The sequence below is a fragment of the Macrobrachium nipponense genome, chromosome 19, assembly GCF_015104395.2.
Source record: "Macrobrachium nipponense isolate FS-2020 chromosome 19, ASM1510439v2, whole genome shotgun sequence".
NCBI classification, from domain to species: Eukaryota; Metazoa; Arthropoda; class Malacostraca; order Decapoda; family Palaemonidae; genus Macrobrachium; species Macrobrachium nipponense.
Window position 1 is genome coordinate 5,260,028 of NC_061088.1, and position 16,729 is coordinate 5,276,756.

At 40.8% G+C, this 16,729-nt stretch overlaps 1 protein-coding gene and 1 long non-coding RNA gene across 2 annotated transcripts in view; one reads left to right on the forward strand and one right to left on the reverse strand.

The window, feature by feature from the left end:
• Positions 1 to 16,729, reverse strand: part of LOC135219150 (WD repeat-containing protein 17-like) — a 188,325-nt gene that overhangs the window by 73,129 nt on the left and 98,467 nt on the right.
• LOC135213902 (uncharacterized) lies at positions 1,599 to 16,309 on the forward strand. Its single transcript, XR_010314226.1, has 3 exons — positions 1,599 to 1,845; positions 2,499 to 2,777; positions 16,233 to 16,309. It is a non-coding gene; the product is annotated as an uncharacterized LOC135213902 (long non-coding RNA).

Sequence of the window (16,729 nt, forward strand, 5' to 3'; positions counted from 1 at the left end):
TGATTTTGATTATATATGAAGACGACAATTAATCGAAATATCATAAGTATTAATATCAAGACGTATGGATTACTTGTTTTTCTTGTTTAAAATATTATTTTCTTAAACGTCCTTCTCGCTTTTGGTATATAATTTATATTTTCATAAGGTAACTTGAAGAGTAAGAAGGTGTAGATAACCTCATTTGCTTTCTGGCCAGCAATTGTTAATAGAGAGATGTGAATGTTAAGTGTAAAGTAAAGAAATCTACCACTTAGGTCTAGGAACAATATCTGGCTTTGACAAAAGAATAATTGCATAGGCGAATATTTGCCAGTATGCCATCATTTTTTTATTTTAGAAATATAACAAATAATTATGTATGAAAATCCAAATATTCCCCTAACACATATAAAGTAAATGTTTTCAAGATAATTTCATTGTCGCTACTCACAAGATAATTTCATTGTCGCTACTCATTATAGACCTACTTATATTACACCAGGTGGTTGTTGTTGCACCGACACTAATTGTGCTCCCCGCACACGATGTCGTTGAGCGCATTCTACTTATGTATATACATAGTATTTACATTTTTTTCTGCGTTGAGGTGTAAAAGCAATCAAATAGGAACTATTTCAAATTTTATGCTTTCTTTGGAACTATTGTTAATGTTATGACAATTTAAAAAAAAAAAAAAAATTTTTACATTTGAACTAAGGTTTGATGACGACTTCGCTTTGGTCAAATGCTTCAGCGATGTGTGAACAGAATATTTGAAAATGTTTCTTATAAGTTTTATCTGAAATTAGGCTACACTTGACATTTTCTTACAGTTTTGAAATATATGATAGATTTCACTCCTATGTAACATATTATGGGCTTATTGTATGCAGTAATCGCATTTTTGCATTGAAATAATAGATAAATATGGAGCATGCTAGGTTGCCAGTTAGTGAATTTTGAACGAAATCCTATGGGGTCATGTCACATGAGATTTGAGCATCAGTGTACATATCCTGCTTAAGTAAGTGATGGAAGTTATAATAAAGCATATTGTCATTTACACATGCAATACTGACATGCTTTGTCTTTGGAAAAATCTGATTGCAGTTCTATATACATAAAAATATAGCTGTCATATGATTGTCAAATAAAAAAAAATGGTCAGCCTTCATGGTCTAGCTAATCATAATGTTATTTCATTTTCTCATTTGTCGCCAGTTTAAGCAAACTGTTTCTGGGATTTCTTGAGTTATTTTGTTAATAAGAACTTTCACAGTGTTTATCAATAGAATCAGACACTATGTTTTGTCAGTTTTTTTAAGAAATGACAGTGGTGAAGCCCAGATACAGTATAGGTCATAGTTGTGAACTTGGATTACAGGTGAAATATAAGATAATTTTTTCTAATATGTTTTGTAATCGTGTAGCATATTTGATTTGTAACCTATGTATTTTTTATTTTCCACGATTTTTTTTTATGTGGTCCACTGTGATTATTCTTGTAAATTTTTCAGGTTTTCTAACAGAAAAGATCATGAGGTGCTTCATTCATCACTCAACCACAGTTTTGTGAAGAGGTTGATAAGACATTTTTACTCTCATTATGGATGTTAGATTACCAATAAAACTAGAGTTAATGTACTAATTGTTGTCAACTGTTTATTTCTGCTGTAGGTGAATCAGGGTATTGTTATGTTCATCAAGTAAGTGGGACCCTCTTGCAAGATTATCGTCATCCTGGACCCGTTTATGGCTGCGATTGGAGGGATGCTGATATTTTGGCAACGGGCTGTGAAGACGGGAGGATTAGGATTTTCAGTGTTTCCAAGAACAGAAGGGAACCAGTTACAGAGCTTAAGGGTAGGTTGCTCATACATTAGTGATTATGCATCTTATGTCACTAATGAGATTCAATATTTTGTTTGATATTCATCACACATAGGTTTGTTGGAGAATAGATTCTGGATATAAATGTTTAACATGATTTCAGTGAGTAATAGATTAAACTACATCATCATATATGCTATCATGGAATAAGTTTACGTACATGGGCATATCCACTGGGATTAAACACTGAATGAACCCATAATATTTGTGATATGTCATGTGATCTAAAGTGGAATAATTAGTACAGCTAAATTCAAATGTCCCCCAGTGCTCAACCAATCACTCACTGCACATGTGAATGTGAAGGTAATGCACTACCTATTTAGAAGAAGGAAAATAATAATAAATTGTACTGAGTTTGGTAGACAGTATACTGCCATAGAGCTTTTTTGATAGATTATGTTTAGATTTTCAAGGATCATTTTAATGTCCTTTTCATAAAAAGCAAGTTTGGTGAGAAGTGGCTCAGCGCATCAGAAGGAGTGTCATCGGAGGAAGACCTCTCCTTTACTGATGGTTAATTATTATTTTTCATCATCCTGCGATCAAAACTTGGGTAGCATTATTGTAGAAGTTAATGTATTTTGTTTGATATGGCAGCACTAAATTCAAATTGATATTTTCAGCTCACCTGAAGAAAGTTTTTCGTGTGAAGTGGAACCCTGTATATTCAGACATTCTTTGTAGTGGCAGTGACGACTCTTCAGTAAGAATCTGGTCCTTTTCTAAAGCTCAATGTTTGACGATATTAGTAGGACATTCCGACAATGTCAGGGGCCTCGTCTGGTGTCCAGAAGTACCTTTCATGCTCATATCTGGCTCTTGGGATCGTACATTAAGAGTGTGGGATGCGAGACATGCAAATTGCCTTGATGTTAATTTGGACCATGGAGCTGATGTCTATGGTAAGAAATAAAACTAGTTCATTATTTTTTAATATCTTGGACTTACATTGCACACAGTGTGATAGAAATTGGGCTTACTATTAAACTTCTTAATTCATCAAAAGAAATAATTCTGTATGTATAACATGTTAAGTACCCAACCCTCTTGTGGGGATAATTTAAATTCACTTGTAAGCAGAGTAAGTAGTACAGTACTAGGTTTGTATAAGATCTATCTACATTTTTCTTTAGTATACCTTGATGAATAGATTTGTGAGTATTATGGTGCAATGCTTTGTGTAGGCTTTCTTTGAAATGATACAGGACCCATTGATATTGCAAAAATGACTGACTGCCTTATGTATTTTGCAGAGCTCAGGTAAAATTGCTCTAAATTATATTCTGTAAATAAACTTAAGGTTATTTCAGTTAATGAAACGGGTAGTGCATAGCCTATTGTTTTTGTAGTGATCTTTAGGATAGTAAGTCTAGAATGATTAGTCATATGAAACACCTAGCAGTGCTGAAATATGAACTCTCCTAGTTTACAAGTGCCACATTCTCAATGTAAAAGCTAAAGTAAGCATTCCAAAATCAAAGCTGCTACAGTGTTTAACCCGTATGTTGCAAGTAACAGCGTAAGCAGTTCTGACGTAAAATGTCATCGGCACAAATTTTTTGCCTCACTGAAGGTAGGAATTACTTAAGAAATCAGTTTCTACCATTTTCTTCAGAAGGAAATCAAATCTACTCAAAAAAAAAAAAAAAGCATGTCTAGATGGCTGGTATTTTCTTTTGTAGAAGTTGCCAAGAGGAAAAGTTGTGTTGTTATGTTTTGCACCCTCCATGGGTTACTACCAGTGGTGGTAACTGACATCTGGATGAGTTGCTCTTGTAGTTGAGAGTTGCTTGCTTAATGATATGCAGATGCATATATTTTGCTGGTCTTCAGGAGTTTTCACTCCTTTTACCAAATGCCTCTTCAGCTTCCAGTGCAGAACACCAGCTGATTAAGTACAGTGTTATATCAGTAATATGTTTCCTGACTTCAAAATTTTTGTGTAATATCATTATATTTTTTTTTTTTTTTTGTCTATCAGTCATCCTTTTTGACTCAGTGATTTTTATAGTGTGGGATTCCAAGTTCATCCTGCCTCCTTTTTCTTACTATACGTGCATTGTCACACTTTTCTGCATGAGTCCTGGAGCTACTTCAGCATCTAGTTTTTCCAGGTTCCTTTTTAGGGATCTCAAGATCGTGCCTAATGTCCCTATGATTATGGGTTACAATTTCCAATGGCATATTCCATCCTTCTTATTTCTATTTTAAATCCTCTCCTTCTATTATTAGTACCAGGTATTTGTATCCTGTCTCATCTATGTGTTTGATGCTATTCCCATCTGGTAGCTTTATCCCTTCAGTCCTTATCACATTGCCTTTTTGTATGTTAATCAAGGCATATCCTGATGTCCCCAGATACAATCCTTACAGTCTGGATTAGGGTATCTGTTATTATTATTATTTTTTTTATTATTATTATTATTATTATTATTATTATTATTATTATTATTTTTGTTCATGAAATATCCCTTACTGCCAGATATATATATAGCTGTATTCTCCGAAGTCCGACAGAATTTCAAAACTCCCGTCACACGCAGTGGTCAGCCAGGTGGTAGTACCCATTCCCGCCGCTGTGAGGCGGGCGTCAGGAACCATTCCCATTTTCTTTCAGATATTTTCTGTCGCCGGTGCAGCCAACAAGTGTTTTCTGCACCTCCGTCATTGGATTTTGGAACTCTTTTGGTCACTTGAGTATCCCGATTGATTTTTGGTTATTTGATTGGATCGGTGGTTAGGCATACGCTAATTGTGGATTGGTTTTTGAATTTGGCTTGATTTTTCCTTTTAACTTAAGATGTCTGGATCTAGTTCGACTAGCGCCAGAGTATGTTGTGTGGAAGAATGCAAGGTGAGGCTACCGAAATCTTCGGTAGACCCTCATACAGTGTGTGCAAATTGTCGGAAACATGTTTGTATGTTTGATGATCGCTGCAATGAATGTGAGAGTATGTCTGATTCTGCGTGGAAGGCGTATGAATCATATGTGTGTAAAATAGAAAGAGATAGGATAAGGAGGAGTGTAACGCCAAGTTACACATCCAGTGGAATTTATCCTCCTAAACCTGTGATGCCTTCAGGCCCCTACATTAGTGTCTGTGGAGGGTAATACCCTATCGATGATTCTTGAATCTTTGCGTAGCCTGGAATCAAAGTGCAAGCATTAGAAGGTGTTAATAGTGATGTTCCTTCGGCAAGACCTGGGGGCGCTTCCCAGGCTTCCAAAGTTTGTAAAGGGATCTTGAAAGAGTGTTTTTCGTCATCAGAAACATTCTCCATGCGCAGCGGTTGGAGCTTTCGGAAGCGATCGCGCCCTTTGAAGAGGACAAAGACGCTAGATGTCGCACAGGCGGCCGCCGCCTTTGATTCCTCAGAGGAGGACGCTGCACATCCGTTAGCCCCTTCTGTTTTGCGGTCGTCTCCAGAACAATTCGAAGACTCTCCACCGCAAAAGAGACCAAAGGTAGAAGATGTCGGACAGGCGGCCGTCACCTTTGGTCTTAGGGAGAAGGACGCTTCGCGTCCTTTCTCTTCTTCTGTGTTGCGATCGTCGCCGGAGAGGATGTCTTTTGACGACAATGCTTTTGAGCGCTCTGGTTGCGCTAAGGATATACCTGTGGCGGTCCATGTGAGAAGGAGGAGGGCTTCCCCTCGCCCCTTGTCTTCTCACAGGATCAGCCCTAAATCGAAGAAGATTGAGAATTTGCAACATCAAATTGCCTTATTGGTTGCAGAGAAAGAGGATAAGTCACGTCACAGGAGGAAGGATGATAAGCTGCCAGTCAAGAGATCCAGGCAGTCTCCTTCTCTTTCTCATCGCCTCGCTCTTTCTCCTGTTACCTCGCCTTCGAGATTTCGTGACGAAGGTCTTTGAGAGCACGACGTTAAGGCGGCAGCGAGACTTGATGCCAGGCCTGACGCTCGGGCTGGCGCTCGGCTGGATGCCAAGCGTGACACTCGGCAGGACGCTCGGAACTTGAAGCCGGGCATGGCGCGCAGCTGGACACACGACGTAATGTTTCTTCAGACATTTGCCGAGATTCGGTGGATAGTAATGAATCTCAAGAAGGAAACTTGTCGGAGGAATTAACTGAAGAACAATCATCAACAGTATCTTCAGATTACCAGGTTTTGGTTCAATTGCTTCGAACCTCCTTTGAAGAGAAAGTTTAAACCTGAAGCCCCGCAGTCGCCTCCTTCACAATTGTTATCATCGAAGGCTATCAAGACTCCAGGATTGTAGAAGATGGCTACTTCATTATCAACAAAAAAGGCTTTTAAGAAAATGCAGAATTGGATGGAGTCAAGAAAAGCCCGAAACAAGAACGCTTTCACCCTACCCCCTTCAAGACTGACAGGCAAGGCAGGTCTTTGGTATGAGACAGGGGAGGAGATAGGTTTTAGAGCCCCCTCTTCGTCCCAAGGTGACTTCGCTACCTTGGTAGATGCACCGAAGAGTTCCCTTTTGTCGACGACGAAAGTGCCCTGACCCTTTCTGAAATGGACCATCATATGAAGGGACTCTTCCGTACGATAGAAGTTTTCAACTTTTTGGATTAGTGTTTAGGGGTCTTGGATAACCGGTCGCGTAGTCCTGATTCGCTTAGCCTGGAGGAGCTGTCCAGCGTGCTTGCATGCATGGACAAGGCAGTCAGGGATGTTCAGAGGAGTTGGCCTCGCACTTCTGCACTTCGATTTTGAAGAAGAGAGCGGCCTATTGTGGTTTTACTGCAAAGGCGGTCTCTATCTCTCAAAAGGTAGAATTGTTGTATGCGCCTCTTTCGAGCCATCTCTTTCCCCAGGCTTATGGTCAAAGATGGCTGTCAGTCTACAAGAGAAGGCTACCCAAGACCTCCTAGCTCAGTCGGCAAAACGTACGGTTGTTTCTTCTACGTCTGCACGGACGCAACCTTTCAAGAAGCAGAAGCCCTTTCGAGGTGGAGTTTCCTCGAGAACATCTTCTCGAGGAAGTACACGTTCCAGAGGCAGAGTCTCGGCTAAGATCAGAGGAAAGAAATGAACCAGAGATCCTTCAGCCACCAGTAGGAGTCAGGCTTCGACTATTCTCAAAAGCTTGGATAGAGAGGAAGACGGACAGCTGGTCGCTGAACGTCATCAAGCGGGGGTACAAGATTCCTTTCTTGAAAACCTCCCCCACTGTGCACGACACCCAAGGATTTATCCCTATTTACGCCATCAGGAGAAGCAACAAATCCTTTTCGATCTGCTCGAGCAGATGTTGAAAGAGAGTGGTGGAACAGGTCGTAGACCTGGAATCCCAGGCTTCTACAACAGGATATTCCTGGTGCCGAAACAGTCTTAGATGTGAGCAGTCTGAATCGGTTCGTACAGAAGCAGAAATTCAAGATGGAGACACTCAGTCAGTTCTGGGACCTTAAGACCAAACGATTGGATGGTTTCATTAGATCTTCAAGACGCGTATTTCCACGTCCCCATCCATCCACAGTCGATTAAGTATTTTCGGTTTGTCCTAAAAGGGACAGTTTATCAATTCAGGGCGCTTTGCTTCGGATTGAGCACGGCCCCTATGGTCTTCACGACTTTAATGAAGAACGTGGCGAGGTGGCTTCATCTTGCAAATATCAGAGTCTCTATGTACCTGGACGACTGGCTCATTCGTGCCTCCACTCAAACGCGGTGTCTGAAGGATCTTCAAACAACTTTATCGTTGGTGAAGTCCCTGGGACTACTGGTGAATTTCGAAAAGTCACATCTGATTCCAACCCAATCCATCCTGTATCTGGGGATTCAGATGGATTCAGTGGCTTTTCAAGCTTTTCCGTCCAGGGACGTCAGCAGCAATGTTTAGACAAAGTGTCAGCCTTCCTAAGGAAAGATTCGTGCTCGGTGAGGGAATGGATGAGCCTGCTGGGGACCATTTTTCCCTTTTCCGCTGGAGAAGTTTGTTTCCTTGGGAGACTGCACCTCAGACTGCTACACAATTTTTTCTCAAGGAAAATTGGAAAGAAAACAAGAATCTGGATATGATCTTAAAAATTTCAGGAGGTAAAACATCACTTAAAATCGTGGCTAGATCCAGTGAAGTTGTCGGAGGGCGTGTCTCTCAAGCTTCAAAGCCCCGACCTAGTGTTGTTCTCCGACGCGTCCACCACGGGGTGGGGGGAGCAACATTAGGGGGGAAGAAGTGTCAGGCACCTGGAGAGGGGAACAGGTGTCCTGGCACATAAACCTAAAGGAAATGGCAGCCATCTTTTTAGCTCTCCAGTTTTTCCAAGAAAAAGTCTCTCATCGAATAGTCCAAGTCAACTCAGACAACACCACAGCTCTGGCGTACTTGAAGAAGCAGGGAGGAACACAGTCTTGGTCCCTTTTTGCTCTGGCAAAGGAGATCTTGTTGTGGGCAAGGGCACTGGACGTCACGATCCTTACAAGGTTCGTAGCAGGAGTAGAGAACGTCCGGGCAGATCTCCTCAGCAGACGAGGTCAACTTCTGCCAACTGAGTGGACTCTGCATCAGGAGGTATGCCAAGAGCTGTGGGGGTTATGGGGACGTCTGCTAGTGGACATCTTTGCGACATCCAGAACGAAGAGGCTTCCACTGTACATGCTCCCCAGTACTCGACCCAGCGGCAGTGGCGATAGACGCACTTCTCTGGGACTGGACGGGGATGGACCTGTACGCCTTTCCCCCGTTCAAGATCCTAGGGGAAGTCATGAGAAAGTTTGCGGCTTCGGAAGGGAACGAGAATGACTTTGATCGCCCCGTTCTGGCCGGCGAGAGACTGGTTCACAGAGGTCATGGCCTTCGTAGTAGACTTCCCGTGGACGCTTCCAGTAAGGACAGATCTACTCAGACAGCCCCACTTCGAGAGGTACCACAGAAACCTCTCTGCTCTGAGTCTGACTGCATTCAGACTATCCAAAAGTTGGCCAGAGCGAGAGGCTTTTTCTAGGTCAGTGGCGAAAGCTATCGCCAGTGCAAGAAGAGCTTCATCCAACACAGTGTACCAATCGAAGTTGGCATCAGTCATTCATGAGTTGGTGCAAGAAGAACGGCATTTCCTCCACCACGACCTCTGTGAGCCAGATTGCTGACTTCCTTTTATATCTGAGAAGGGATCTAAAACTTGCAGTCTCTACAATCAAGGGATATAGGAGTGTGCTTTCAGTTGTCTTTAGGCATAGAGGCCTGGACTTGGCAGACAACAGAGACCTTCACGATCTCTTGAGATCTTTTGAAACAAACGAAGGTTCACAACCCAGGTTGCCGTCTTGGAACTTGGATGTAGTTCTGAAGTTCCTCATGTCCACCATCCATTCGAACCTATGCATACGGATTCCCTGAAGGATGTTACTAGAAAAGCTATCTTCCTGATTGCCTCTGGCGACGGCGAAGAGAGTCAGCGAGGTGCAGCGATTAGCAAATACGTGGGCTTTAAAAGGTTATAACGCGGTCTGTTCCTTGAGCCCAACGTTCCTGGCAAAAAATGAAAATCCGTCCAACCCTTGGCCTAGGACCTTCGAAATTAAAGGGATGGTCGAAATCATTGGGCGCAAGCCAGAGAGAGTTCTGTGCCCTGTCAGGGCTCTTAAATTCTACCTAAAGAAGACTAAGGATTGTAGAGGTCTTTCTGATAACTTGTGGTGTTCGGTAAGGAAGCTAAATTTACCAATGTCAAAGAATGCTTTGGCTTTTTTCTTGAGGGACACCATCAAGGAAGCGCATTCATCCTGTCAAGACAGTGATATGAAAATGTTGAAGGTGAATGCGCATGAAGTGAGGGCTATTTCTACGTCGGTAGCCTTCCAAAAGAACATGGCACTCAATGACATCTTGAATGCCACATTTTGGCATAGTAATTCAGTGTTTGCCTCTCACTACCTTCGGGAGGTGAGGACTACATACGAGAACTGTTACTCTTTGGGCCCATATGTCGCAGCAGACACTATATTGGGGACAGAGAGTAGCACTCTTACCATCATTTAGGAAATAATATGTTAGTTTGGACTTTTTAATTTTATTTCTTTTTATTTTTTATTTTTTAGTTTTATTATGTTTATTTAGGTGTTTAGTTTATTGTGGTCTTGGGTCGGCCGCCTTAGGCGGACTTCCCTCCATTAGCCTTGGTTATACAAAGTTTAACCAGATAGGCTTGGTCAGGTGGTAATGTTTTTGCTTCGCCCTCATAGTAGGGTAAAATGTTTTTGTCACATTGTGGTCACGTACCCGTTGACAAATCATCTGGAGCGCACCAGCTACATAGGTCACGTCCTTGCTGGCACCTCCAGTGAAGCATTAACAGCATTCGGTGTCTAATCAACACCTATATGATCTGTCACATTGTGGTCACGCTCCCCGTGACAGTTCATTAGAGCGCACCAGCTACACAGGTCACGTCCTAGCTGGCACCTCTAGAAATGCATTACCCATAAATTGGAGGTCTATAATGTAGGATCTAGTTGTTTTGTGGTCACGCCCCCGTTGACAGATCCTCTAGAACTCAACAGCATCGCAGGTCACTACCTTGCTGGAGTCTCTAGTAAAGCAGAAGCAGACTTGGGTGACGGTACTCACGAAGTCAGCTATGCTAACAGGTAAGGAACCAAGATATCAATCATGTAAATGGAATTGTTTCCCAAAATCCGAGTCTGTCTCCCCCTTCCTCCAAAGGTGGAATTCAGCTATATATATATCTGGCAGGTAAGGTTCATGAACAAAATAATATTGTTATGATACAATAAAGTTTGTTCATACTTACCTGGCAGATATATATAATCAAAGTGCCCACCCACCTCCCCTCAGGAGACAGTGGCACTAGAAAAATCTGACAGAAAATGGGAATGGTTCCTGACGCCCGCCTCCCAGCGGCGGGAATGGGTACTACCACCTGGCCGACCACTGCGTGTGCCGGGAGTTTTGAAATTCTGTCGAACTTCGGAGAATACAGCTATATATATATATATATCTGCCAGGTAAGTATGAACAAACTTTATTGTATTATAACAATATCGGTTTTTTTTTTTTTTTTTTTTTTTTTTTTTTTTTTTTTTTTTTTTTTTTTTTTTTTTTGTGCTCTATCACAGTCCTCCAATTCAACTGGGTGGTATTTATAGTGTGGGGTTCTGGGTTGCATCCTGCCTCCTTAGGAGTCCATCACTTTTCTTACTATTTGTGCCATTTCTAGGATCACACTCTTCTGCATGAGTCCTGGAGCTACTTCAGTGTCTAGTATTTCTAGATTCCTTTTCAGGGATCTTGGGATCGTGCCTAGTGCTCCTTTGATTATGGGTACGATTTCCACTGGCATATCCCATATCCTTCTTATTTCTATTTTCAGAGCTTGATACTTATCTATTTTTTCCCTCTCTTTCTCTTCAACTCTGCTATCCCATGGTATTGCGACATCAATGAGTGATACTTTCTTCTTGACTTTGTCAATCAACGTCACATCTGGTCTATTTGCACGTATCACCCTATCCGTTCTGATACCATAGTCCCAGAGGATCTTTGCCTGATCGTTTTCTATCACTCCCTCAGGTTGGTGCTCGTACCACTTATTACTGCAAGGTAGCTGATGTTTCTTGCACAGGCTCCAGTGGAGGCCTTTTGCCACTGAGTCATGCCTCTTTTTGTACTGGTTCTGTGCAAGTGCCGGGCATTCGCTTGCTATGTGGTTTATGGTTTCATTATTCGTATTGCACTTCCTACATATGGGAGAGATGTTATTTCCGTCTATCGTTCTTTGAACATATCTGGTTCTTAGGGCCTGATCTTGTGCCGCTGTTATCATTCCTTCAGTTTCCTTCTTTAGCTCTCCCCTCTGTAGCCATTGCCATGTGTCATCGCTGGCTAGTTCTTTAGTCTGTCTCATGTATTGTCCGTGCATTGGTTTGTTGTGCCAGTCCTCTGTTCTGTCTGTCATTCTCCTGTCTCTGTATGTTTCTGGGTCTTCGTCTACTTTTATTAGTCCTTCTTCCCATTGCACTCTATAGCCACTCGTCTTCACTGGTTTTTCAGATATTGCCCCCCAGTGCTCTGTTCTCGATGTTGACGCAGTCCTCTATACTTAGTAGTCCTCTCCCTCCTTCCTTTCGTGTTATGTATAGTCTGTCGGTATTTGCTCTTGGGTGTAGTGCTTTGTGTATTGTCATATGTTTCCTGGTTTTCTGATCTATGCTGCTGAGTTCTGCCTTCGTCCATTCCACTATTCCTGCTCTGTATCTGATTACTGGCACTGCACCATGTGTTTATGGCTTTTATCATATTTCCAGCGTTGAGTTTTGACTTGAATATCACCTTGAGTCTCTGCATATATTCTTTCCTGATCGTGTCCTTCATCTCTTGGTGTTTTATATCCCCTTCTTCCATTATTCCCAGGTATTTGTATCCTGTCTCATCTATGTGTTTGATGTTGCTCCCATCTGGTAGCTTTATCCCTTCAGTTCTCGTTACTTTGCCTTTTTGCATGTTGACTAAGGCGCATTTTTCTATTCCAAACTCCATCCTGATGTCCCAAGATACAATCCTTACAGTCTGGATTAAGGTATCTATTTCCTTGAACATGCCTTTTACCATACAGCTTGATGTCGTCCATGAACATCAGATGGTTGATTCTGTTGCCTCTTTTCTTGAGTTGGTACCCGGCATCCATCTTCTGTAGTGCTTTTGTCATAGGAATCATGGCTACTACGAAGAGTAGTGGGGACAGTGAGTTGCCCTAGAAGATCCCTCTCCTGATATTAACCTCTGCTAGTCTTATTCCAGAGCTTGTAAGTATTGTATTCCAGTTGCGCATTGTATTTTTGAGGAAGTTAATGGTGTTTTCCTCTGCCCCATATATTTTCAGGCATTCTATTAGCCATGTGTGTGGTATCATGTAGAAGGCTTTCTTATAGTCTATCCATGCCATGCTTAGGTTGGTTTTCCTTCTCCAACTGTTCTTCATTACCATTTTGTCTATCATGAGCTGGTCTTTTGTGCCCCTACACTTCCTCTGCATCGCCTTTCTGTTGGGGGGGGGGATGGTGTTTGTCTCCTCTAGGTAATTGTAATAGCCTTTCACTGATGATACCTGTTAGTAACTTCCACATTATTGATAAGCAGGTGATTGGCCTGTAGTTACTGGCTATATTTCCCTTACTCTTGTCTTTTTGTACTAAGGATGTTCTTCCTGTGGTCATCCATTTGGGTGCATGGTGATTTGAGATACAATGCTGGAGTTGTTCTGCTATTCATGGGTGTAGGTCCTTGAAGTTTTTGAGCCAGTATCCATGGACTTCATCGGGACCTGGGGCTTTCCAGTTTGGCATTTTCTTTAGTTGGTGTCTAACTGTGTCTGTCGTGATCTCTGTGAATCTTTGTTTTATTCTCCTTGTTTCTTCTTCCTTGACTTCCTGGAGCCATGTTGCATGTTTGTTGTGTGATACCGGATTGCTCCATATGGTTTTCCGCAGAGTCTCTTACTTGGTTCGGCTTCAGGAATTTCTTGGTGGTTGTCTTCCCCTCTTAGTTGGCTGTATAGTCTTTTCTGGTTGGTTCCGAATAGTTTGTTCTGTTGTTATCCCTTATTCCTGTTCATGTACCGTTGGATCTTATGTGCTTTGGCCTTAAGCCTCTGTTTTACATCTTCTATTGTGTTGTTTAGTCCCCCCTCTCGTGTACTTTGTATTTCTCGTTGAGTTCCTCCCTTGTTTTGTTGCTTCTTAGCCTTTTTTCTGCCATCTCTTTCAGTTTACTCAAGTCAGATTCTCATCACCATGATTTGCTTTTCCAGGCGCCTTTTCCAAGGAGGTTCTTTTTTTTTTTTTTTTGGTTGCTGTTTTGGTTTCTGTTGGGTTGGTTTGTGCTGGTTGGTGTTGGTTGTTTGCGAATCCCCATCAGTTCTGCTACTAATCTTGCTCCTGCATATGCCAAGTTATTTGTTTCTGTGATACTGGTAGTGTGTATTATGCCCATTATTTCATTGACCTCACTTGTTTTCTCCCTTAATTTCTTGGGTTGTTGTAGGCCTTTCATGAAGGGGATCTTTGTTCTCTCTGTATCTGGCTCCATCCATTGTCTAATCTTTTCTACCCATTCCATCCTCTCTGTTATTATTATTATTATTATTATTACTTATTATTATTATTACTATATATTATTATTATTTTTTTGCTCTATCACAATCTTCCAATTCGACTGGGTGGTATTTATAGTGTGGGGTTCCGGGTTGCATCCTGCTCCTTAGAAAGTCCATCACTTTTCTTACTATGTGTGCCATTTCTAGGATCACACTCTTCTGCATGAGTCCTGGAGCTACTTCAGTGTCTAGTTTGTTTTTCCTAGATTCCTTTTCAGGGATCTTGGATCGTGCCTAGTGCTCCTTTGATTATGGGTACGATTTCCACTGGCATATCCATATCCTTCTTATTTCTATTTTCAGAGCTTGATCTTATCTATGTTTTCCCTCTCTTTCTCTTCAACTCTGCTATCCATGGTATTGCGACATCAATGAGTGATACTTTTCTTCTTGACTTTGTCAATCACGTCACATCTGGTCTATTTGCACGTATCACCCTATCCGTTCTGATACCATAGTCCCAGAGGATCTTTGCCTGATCGTTTTCTATCACTCCCCCTCAGGTTGGTTGCCTCGTACCACTTATTACTGCAAAGGTAGCTGATGTTTCTTGCACAGGCTCCAGTGGAGGCCTTTTGCCACTGAGTCATGCCTCTTTTTGTACTGGTTCTGTGCAAGTGCCGTGGGCATTCGCTTGCTATGTGTTTATGGTTTCATTATTCGTATTGCACTTCCTACATATGGGAGAGATGTTATTTCCGTCTATCGTTCTTTGAACATATCTGGTTCTTAGGGCCTGATCTTGTGCCGCTGTTATCATTCCTTCAGTTTCCTTCTTTAGCTCTCACCTCTGTAGCCATTGCCATGTGTCATCGCTGGCTAGTTCTTTAGTCTGTCTCATGTATTGTCCGTGCATTGGTTTGTTGTGCCAGTCCTCTGTTCTGTCTGTCATTCTCCTGTCTCTGTATATTTTTGGGTCTTCGTCTACTTTTATTAGTCCTTCCCATGCACTCTTTAGCCACTCGTCTTCACTGGTTTTCAGATATTGCCCCAGTGCTCTGTTCTTGATGTTGACGCAGTCCTTTATACTTAGTAGTCCTCTCCCTCCTTCCTTTCGAGTTATGTTTTTTTTTTATAGTCTGTCCGTATTTGCTCTTGGGTGTAGTGCTTTGTGTATTGTCATATGTTTTCCTGGTTTTCTGCTGTGTATGTCAGATGACAATTATTATTATTATTATTATTATTATTATTATTATTATTATTATTATTATTATTATTATTATTGAACCAAACAAAACGTCGTTCAGTTTTCTTCTGTAGATGGGAAAAAAGCCCACAAAATTACTGAGTAGCATTCATATTGAAGAAACCTAAAAGCTTACCTTTTGCAAGTATTTTTCATTAGAACTGAATGGCTACTGTGAAAAGAACAAACAGAAATAAAGTAAAATGTAAAGATAAAATTAACGCAGAGCATAACTGTATAAAGGGTATAAACAATATGAGAGATAAGAGATATACAGCTTTCCTCAACTTGAAAAACAGGGACACCAGCCTTGCTACCAGAAAGAGGATGAAAGACTTCAGATTGCTGAGGTGGAAGGTGGGGTTGGGGATGTGTTTACTGCCTATAGTGCTCCTTGTGCAGCACATTATAGACTACTTAAAAATTATTTACTCCTCCACAATTCATTTACCACTGCTTGAACCATATGACAGTTACCTGAAGGTTTTGCTGTGTTGTTCACCTGCTCTTTGACATCTGAGTGTGGCACACATAAAATTGTGTTTTCATATTTCAGAAAGCTTCACAAATTACTAGAAAATATTTTAGAGGCTTGTTGCCTTAGGTGTCACTTTTTCCACTTTTTCTCTGAAATGAGACTGTTTAAGAGTTGATTAGCTAATGTGGTCAGAAGTAAGGCATAGATTTTCTTGTATTTTTTGGAAATGATCAGTTTTGGTCTTTGGTTGTGAATATGCAGAAAAATTTTTTTTTTATATATTACACTATTGTTGAAATACTTGATATTAACGTCATACCACATAGGCATCCAGTGCATTGCTGTTTCCCTATTTGATTTTTCCTTTTAATCAAGCTGTATTTTATTGTAATATAATATATGATCTTTAAGAATTAAATTGTTTTGGTACTAGTTCCACATCTTTTTTTGGTTTATAAATATAAACAGTGCATCATTACTAAGCTGGAGAAGGTTTTTCTTTAATGAAAAATGTTTAAAATTTTTTATCAACTGAAGTTGTTTGGTAAAAGTACATATTAGACAAAACTCAGTTCTCCATTCATTTCAGGTCTCAGCATACATCCTATTCGCCCGTTTTTGTTAGCCTCATGTTCGAGGGATTCAACAATGCGTTTGTGGTCTTTACGCATCGTTTTGTGGCTCCTCTTTTTTTCAACTAAAGGTTCTTTCAGAAAAACCCATAGAGGAAATAATTGATGGAACAGGTCAGCTTAATTCTTTGAGAGTATGGTCATGTACAATGAGTAAATTTATACCAAAATTGTTGTGAATCAGTTGTTTTAATATTTAATATTTGTGAATCAGTTGTTTTAATATTTAATAAGCAATTCAGATTCATACCTTTTTATTCTGTGACTTTTATATTTACCATGTGTATGAAGTATGGTTCTGGAGACTGTTTTTTCATGATTTTTTTCTTAGGAACCATCTTTGCCAGTGTAATAGGGAATACATATGATTTCTGTAACTGAAAATATATATACAAAGGAAAATACACTGTGTATACTGTGAATATTGTCTCGATCATTAGTGTGCATTGCTCTT